The sequence below is a fragment of the Erinaceus europaeus genome, chromosome 7, assembly GCF_950295315.1.
Source record: "Erinaceus europaeus chromosome 7, mEriEur2.1, whole genome shotgun sequence".
Taxonomy (NCBI): Eukaryota; Metazoa; Chordata; class Mammalia; order Eulipotyphla; family Erinaceidae; genus Erinaceus; species Erinaceus europaeus.
Window position 1 is genome coordinate 66,067,908 of NC_080168.1, and position 6,947 is coordinate 66,074,854.

The 6,947-nt window shown below is 51.6% G+C and overlaps 1 protein-coding gene across 3 annotated transcripts in view; it reads right to left on the minus strand.

The window, feature by feature from the left end:
• SINHCAF (SIN3-HDAC complex associated factor) overlaps positions 1–5,864 on the minus strand; it is a 30,411-nt gene extending 24,547 nt beyond the window's left edge. For 2 of the 3 annotated variants that reach the window (XM_060194616.1, XM_060194615.1), the window contains exon 1: positions 5,704–5,864. The gene's annotated coding sequence lies outside the window, so the exon portion shown is untranslated. The remainder of the gene's footprint in view (positions 1–5,703) is intronic. The other variant, XM_060194614.1, reaches the window with a different exon arrangement.
• Positions 5,865–6,947: the final 1,083 nt, after the last annotated feature.

The window sequence follows — 6,947 nt, forward strand, 5'->3', positions numbered from 1 at the left end:
GGGTTTCCCAGGGAGAAGATGCTTCCTGAGTAGCTTATCAATGCTGCTGGCTTCTATCTTCTCTTTTTAGGCCTATTTCTCTGGCTATCAAAAAAGAGAAAAGAAAAAATATGTATGGCAGCCCAGGAAGTGGAGCATGAGGCTCCATGTTCAGTCTCCCATTCTGAATGTACCAGAATGATGCTCTCATTCTCTCATCTCTCCCACAAATAAGTAAGTCTTGCAACAAAGATACTAGAGAATAAGGAGGCAATTAGGTGAATAACTTAACTCTACATTACTCGCTTGTCATTTAAAGCTTATAAGGACATTAATTTAACACCTGTGGGGGGTCAGGTGGTAGCACAGCCGGTTAAGTGCACATTGTGCAAAGCTTGTGCAAAGCACAAGGACTGGCGGAAGGATCCTGGTTCCAGCCCCCAGTTCCCCACCTGCAGGGGAGTCGCTTCACAGGCGGTGAAGCAGGTCTGCAGGTGTCTATCTTTCTCTCTGTCCTAGCCGACAACAATAATAACTACAATAATAAAACAAGGGCAACAAAAGGGAATAAATAAATAGTTAAAACTCTTTTTTTTTTAAGTTATGGGTCAGGACAAGGGTAGACAGCATAATGGTTATACAGAATGGTTTCACTCAGAAGTGATAGGTGGGATACAGAAAACATAAGAATGTGAAAAGATGGGAGTTGGGTGGTAGCACAGCGGGTTAAGCGCAGGTGGCGCAAAGCACAAGGACCAGCGTAAAAATCCTGGTTCGAGCCCTGGTCCCCCACCTGTAGGGGAGTCACTTCACAAGTGGTGAAGCAGGTCTGCAGGTGTCTCTTTCTCTCTTCCTCTGTCTTCCCCTTCTCTCTCCATTTCTCTCTATCCTATCCAACAACAATGACATCAATAACAACAATAACTATAGCAATAAAACAACAAGGGCAACAAAAGGGAATAAGTATATATATAGTGAAAAGACAGATATCAACCTCTAAGACTGTAGGAGAACTATAGTGGTTATCCATGAGGGTGGGAGTGGGGACACAGGCTTTTGGTGACAGGAGTGGTGAGAAAAAAAAAAAAGCCTCTACATGATGGCAGAGGACCTAGTGGGGGTTGTATTGTTATGTGGAAAACAGAAATGTTATGCATGTACAAAATATTGTCTTTACTGTTGACTGTAAAACATTAATCCAATAAAATATGTATTTTTTAAAAACTGCCTGAGGGGCTACATGAAAAAGGAAGTTTACATTAATTTTATTCCCACTTCTATATTGCTTTTTCTTTTGTAACCAGAGCACTATTCAGGTCTAGCTTATGGAGGTGGGAGGGGGTCTGAACCTGGAACTTTGGAGATGAGAATCTCTATTGCATAATCATCATGCTACCTCCCCTCCCCCCCCTTGCTATTTCTTTTAACCAAGAGCACAGCTCCACTCCCCCAAACTTAGTATCACCACAACACATTGACTTAGAGAAATCTGAAAAAGCCAGATCCGTCAATAAACTTCCTCAGAGACATGCAGATGGAGAGGTAGGCAATAGGAAATAAGACTGCACAAGAGAATAGACTACTAAATTCAGAACAGACACAGCAGAATGGGAAGGAAACAGCAAGAGACAAGCCCAAGATTGGTAAAGTGGGAAGGAAGTGGTGGTGACCAAAAACAAAAGGAACTAAGCAACCAAAGACAACTGTGAACCAAAGATGTATTTCTTTAGAGATGAGCTATGACAAGCTGCTAGGAAGGTAAGAGAAGAAATATGAAAAACACACTGGTGATCAAAGCTGTGAACAATACCACTTAGACCCCAATTTAGTCACCGGCCTGCATCTTTAATCACATCTAAGTGCAGGATTTAGTAAACACAGAGTAGGACAGAACACTTTGCCAAAGGTCAAACAAGACTGAGTGCTTTGTGCCCTCCAGCTGCTAGGGCACTTGGTTGCAGTATTCCCCAACAAAGAGAGAGGTTTCGGCAGCTCTAAAGAAAAGCCATGGAGCAATTCAACACCATTATTTCCCCTTGCCTGCATCTAAATAGATGCAAGTTCACAAGCTAGCATCAAAGCTTCAGAAGTTAGTTTACTTGGTCACTTGTAAGTGTCACATTAGACCTGCCTACAGAAAAACTGAGAAAGTGGGTGGGGGGTTCCATTTGTTTGCCAACAACTCCCCCAACACCCTCCTTGTCTCTGCTATTAGATGGTGGAGTTTTAGAACTGCTGCCTATGGAAGCCACCGAAGAAGCAGAGCTATCCTGCAGGAAAGGGGTCAAACTCAGATAAACAAGTCTTTAAAACAGAAACTGGGTAGGTTAAAAATAAAACCACAAAGACTTAGTTTAAATAAAACCACTGAGACTTAGTTTAAAAAAAGTACTAGATATCCCAATCTAGATTAAGAGCAATTCCCGGTGGATGAGGAAGTTGTAAAAGGTGGGGGAGACAGTACTTGCTTGCTTCTAAGAGATGATTATCAATGAGGAAATGTAAATAGTGTGAGCCTGGTGAAAAAGGCAGTGCAGTGAGTCAACGCTGCTGCAGTCTATTTCTGGTTTCCACTTCACAACTGAGTAGGAAGTCAATTCAAATTTTATTTGCCCCTCTGCATTGCTAGGAGCACATTTCACTTCTACTTTTCAGGGATACTAAGACTTGCAACAATGATATATAAGCATGTCAACAGATTAAACATTAGGTAGACTTGATTTCTGGAAAATTTCTAGTTAAATCTAGGTCTTTGGGAAAAGAGAAACTTCCATCCTTTCAAGATGTTATGGTTATGAAACTAAACCATACTCTCTGCTGTGATCCTGTTCTGGCAAGAAATATTTTCAAAAAACATTACTTGAGGGGCCAGGGGATAGCTCATGAGGTAGAACATACACTACCATGTGGGAGGACCCAGATTCATGTCACCACAGGAGAGGCAAACAGGAAGCTTCACAAGCATCGAAGCAGGACTGTGTTGTCTCTCTCCTGTCTTTCAAAAGTCTCTAAAAAATAAGGATAAACCCCAGCTGTCCTGAATGGCATCTATAAAGCACCAACAAAGACTAACCAGAATGGCCTACAGATGTTATCAGCTTCTGTTACCACTGTCTTTGTTGAGATGCTACACCTTCTTTCCTAGGTGGCTCTGCCTGCCTTCAGGATTATCTAAACTCCTAGGCATGAAATCCACAGCTTTGCAGGCTCTGATCGCCTACCAGTGGCTCCAAATGGTAGCTGTGATATTCCAGTAGCACCCAGCTATCTGTAGTAACTAACAGCCTCTCCTCCACTCAGGTTGCATTTCCATCTGAAGTTTCCCCTCCATCCTACCCCTAGCCTGGAAAAACCTTTCAGCTTGACTGTTTGACCTGGAAGCTCCATTTCTGCTGTAGCCATATCCTCCTCTCTACTAGTCTATATGATGGACAAGACTGGACTATCTTTTTACCTATGTCTGAACTAGCACACAGAACTTCACATTCTTCTAGCAGTCCTACTGGGCAGTGAACTGTTGCAGAGCAGGAACTGAGTCTTATGTTACACCCAGGGACTGATTTCACTCTACAGAGGGAAGGTAGGCATGCCAAAACACACCTGAGCAGAGCATTAAGGGCACAAACAACAGGTACTCTCAATAAAGATGTGCACTGAAAAATGTAAAAGAGAAACATTTTCAAGAAGCATTTTCTCTAACAATCTGTAAACTTTTTTTTTTTTTTTTAAAGAAATTGTGACCCAATGGATAAAACGTTGGACTCTCAAGCATGAAATCCTGAGTTCAATCCCTGGCAGCAAATGTACCAGAGTGATGTCTGGTTCCTTCTCTCCTATCTTTCTCATTAATAAGTCTAAAAAAAAAAAAAAAAAAAGGAAGAAAAAGAAATTGTGGGAGGTAGGCAGCTCAGTGGATGGTGGATTCTTCTAACGCACGAGGTCTGAGGTCAACCCCTGGCATCATATGTGCCAGAGGCTCCCGTGTTTTCTCTCTCTCCTCTTTCTCGGATTAATAAGTATCTCTTTTTTGGGAGTTGGGCAGTAGCACAGCGGGTTAAGTGCACGTGGCGCCAAGTGCAAGGACTGGTCTAAGTCTCACCTGGAAGGAAGTCGCTTCACAGGCGGTGAAGCAGGTCTGCAGGTGTCTGTCTTTCTCTCCCCCTCCTCTCTCCATTTCTCTCTGTCCTATCCAACGATGACACCAATAACAACAACAATAATAACTACTACAATAGAACAAGGGCAACAAAAGGGAATACATATTTTTTTTAAATGTAGGGAATAAAATTTTGTAGATGTAAACTGACTTAAAGTAGGAAAGCGTTCTGGTAAACAGTGAATATCGGTAGTCAACTGTGTCCTGCTGACTTCAAGCAGGCATGGGTGGATTAGGATAGTAAGGGGAGAAGGAACATGAATTTCAGAATGAGAACTATACTCAAACTCAGCATACAACACTGGCCGTGCTCTTCGCCATAAGAGAACATGAGGTCGTGTCAGATGACTGATAGGTAGAAAGTGAAACAACTGAATCAAAACTCGGAGTCAATTAGTCCAGCTGCATTTTCGGTACTTGCATGAGCACAGCCTATGCGACTTGTCTGTGGTGCAAAGAAAGCCGCTCTCCCTTGCAAACAGACCTTGTTTTCAACAGAAGCACTTCCAGACATTTCCCAAAGCACAGAAAGCCTTCACTGCAGACTCAACTAATAGACTGGAGGGGGGAAGATGCCAGTATCTGGGAAGTCCAAAGAGAAAAAAGCTCTGACTTCCACCGGTTTCTGGCGAAAAGGGGTGGCCCGCACAGGTAGCGTCTCCCCAGAACCGGCTTCTGCAATGACCCCGGCCTCTCGCGTCCTCTGAGAAGCGCCGTCCCCAAGGTGAGGCGGGCACTGACCCGGCGCGGGCTTCCTGGGCCTGTGCGTGACCGCAGGCCGCCGGGAAATGGCTCCGCATCTGCCAGGCGCTCGGACTGAGCCTCGCGCACAGTTAAGTGTCATACACCCTTAAAAAGGAGCCGCTGAGCCCCAAAGGAGCGCGGCCAGGACCTCAGGAGTGAGCGCACCCCTGCCTCGCGGGGCGGGGGACCAAGGTGCAGCCGGGCTCTACACCAAGCCCGCAGACTTGGGGTGTCCCTCCGTCAGGCTCGGGGTGCTCTCTCTCCGTCGGTCTCGGAGTGCTCTCAGTCTCGGGGTGCCCTCCCTCCCTCCGTCTCGGGTGCCAGTCGCGCGGGCCGGGCGAGTTCGCACACGGGGCTGTGGGGTCGGCGTGGCCGCGGCCGTTAAGCGCGGCCGGGGAGCAGCCAGCAGCGGCGGGATGGCGGGCGGTGTAGACGCCGCACACGCGCGGCAGGTGCCCTAGCCCGACCGCCTCAGGTGAGGGCCGCGCGCCCCCGGGCGGCTGGACCCGGGCGCCACGTGCACTCCCGCGGGAGTCCCGGGGGACAAAGCCGGCGCCCCGCGCCCACGCGGCCTTTGTCTCCCGCCGGGCCCCGCGCCGCCCGGCCCCGGGGTCTCTCCGTTCGCCTGACCCCCGGGCCCGGCCCCGCCGCCCAACACCTGCGCCACCCCGCCGCCCACCGCGCGCGCCCTCCGGAGTCCTGAGGAGACGGCGCGCCCGGCCCCGTCCCTCCCGGCCGCCGACTCCCCCGCCGCGCCGGCCAGCGGCCCCCGAGCACGTGTGACAAAGGGCCGTCCGCACGGCCGCCGCCCGCCCCGCGCTCACCGTGGCCCGCGGCCGCCCCGTGCGCTCCCCTAGCGGCTGCACGGCTCCGCCGCCCGCCGCTGCCCGCACGCCCGCCCGCGAGGGTCCCGTCCCGCCGCGTCGCCGCCGGCCGCCCGTCCGCACTCCCGCACGCACGCCCGCCCGCGTCGCTCTGCGCACGCGCGCCGCCAGCGGCTCCTCAGGCGGCTCATTTGCATGCGGGCGCGCGCGCGTCGGGGCGGGGCGGTGGCGGCCGTGCGCGCACCCGCGGCCTCTATTGTCCTTTTAAGGGGAGACGCGGCGCGGCGCGGGAAACGCGGCGGCCCAGAACGGGGGGCGGGGCCTGTCTACTACGCTGACGTCACGTCAACAATCGCCTGGCGCGCCGGTGGGCAGTGCCTGAGGGGCGGGGCTGGCGCGGCTTCCGGGGGCCGCGTGTCGCCCAGCCTGCTTCCGGCCGGGGCCCGCACCTGCATCCAGGTGCACACCTGAGGCGGCGGCAGTGGGAGCTTCCGGAGTTGGCGGCCCGCAGAGCTAGCTGTTGGGAAGCTTTCATGGAGCCTTTTCCTGGAACTCCGTGTCCGCCCGGCATTAGGGTCACCCGCCTGCGGCCAGCCCACAAAGCCAGCAGCTCTGAACCCCATCTCACCCTTCACACCGGGTCCCGAGCTGTGTCTGCACCCCAAACCTCCCCCTTAACCAACCTGGGCCCTGAGCTGTGTGTCTGCACCCCAAACTTCCCCCTGCCCACTCGGGTCCCGGGCTCTATGTCTGCACCCCAAACCTCCCCCATCCGGGCCCCGGGCTCTGTGTCTACACCCCAAATTTACCCCCTCCCACCCAAATACCAAGTTCTGCCTGCACCCCAAACTAACCCCCGTCCACCCAAGTCCCAAGCTCTGTGTCTGCACCCCAAACCTCCCCCTGCCCACCCAGGTCCCCAGCTGTGTCTGCACCACAAAACATCCCCCTACCACACTTGAGTCATAAGCCCAGTGTCTGAACCCCAAACCTCCCACTATTCCACCTATGCCCTGAGCTCTGGAGTGAGGGCTCTTCCTGTGGGCTATGGGGTCTCCCTACCAGGGGGCTACCAACACACACACTCAGTAACACAGGATCAGCAAAGCAGACTGTACCCTCTGGACAGAGAACCTACCAGAACCTACTGTGCTTCCTGCTGTGGGAGGGCGCTGGGGGAAGCTGAAAGCAGCCCATGTGGACAGTGAATGGGCAGAGGTGGCCTGTGACCACCTCCATCTCAG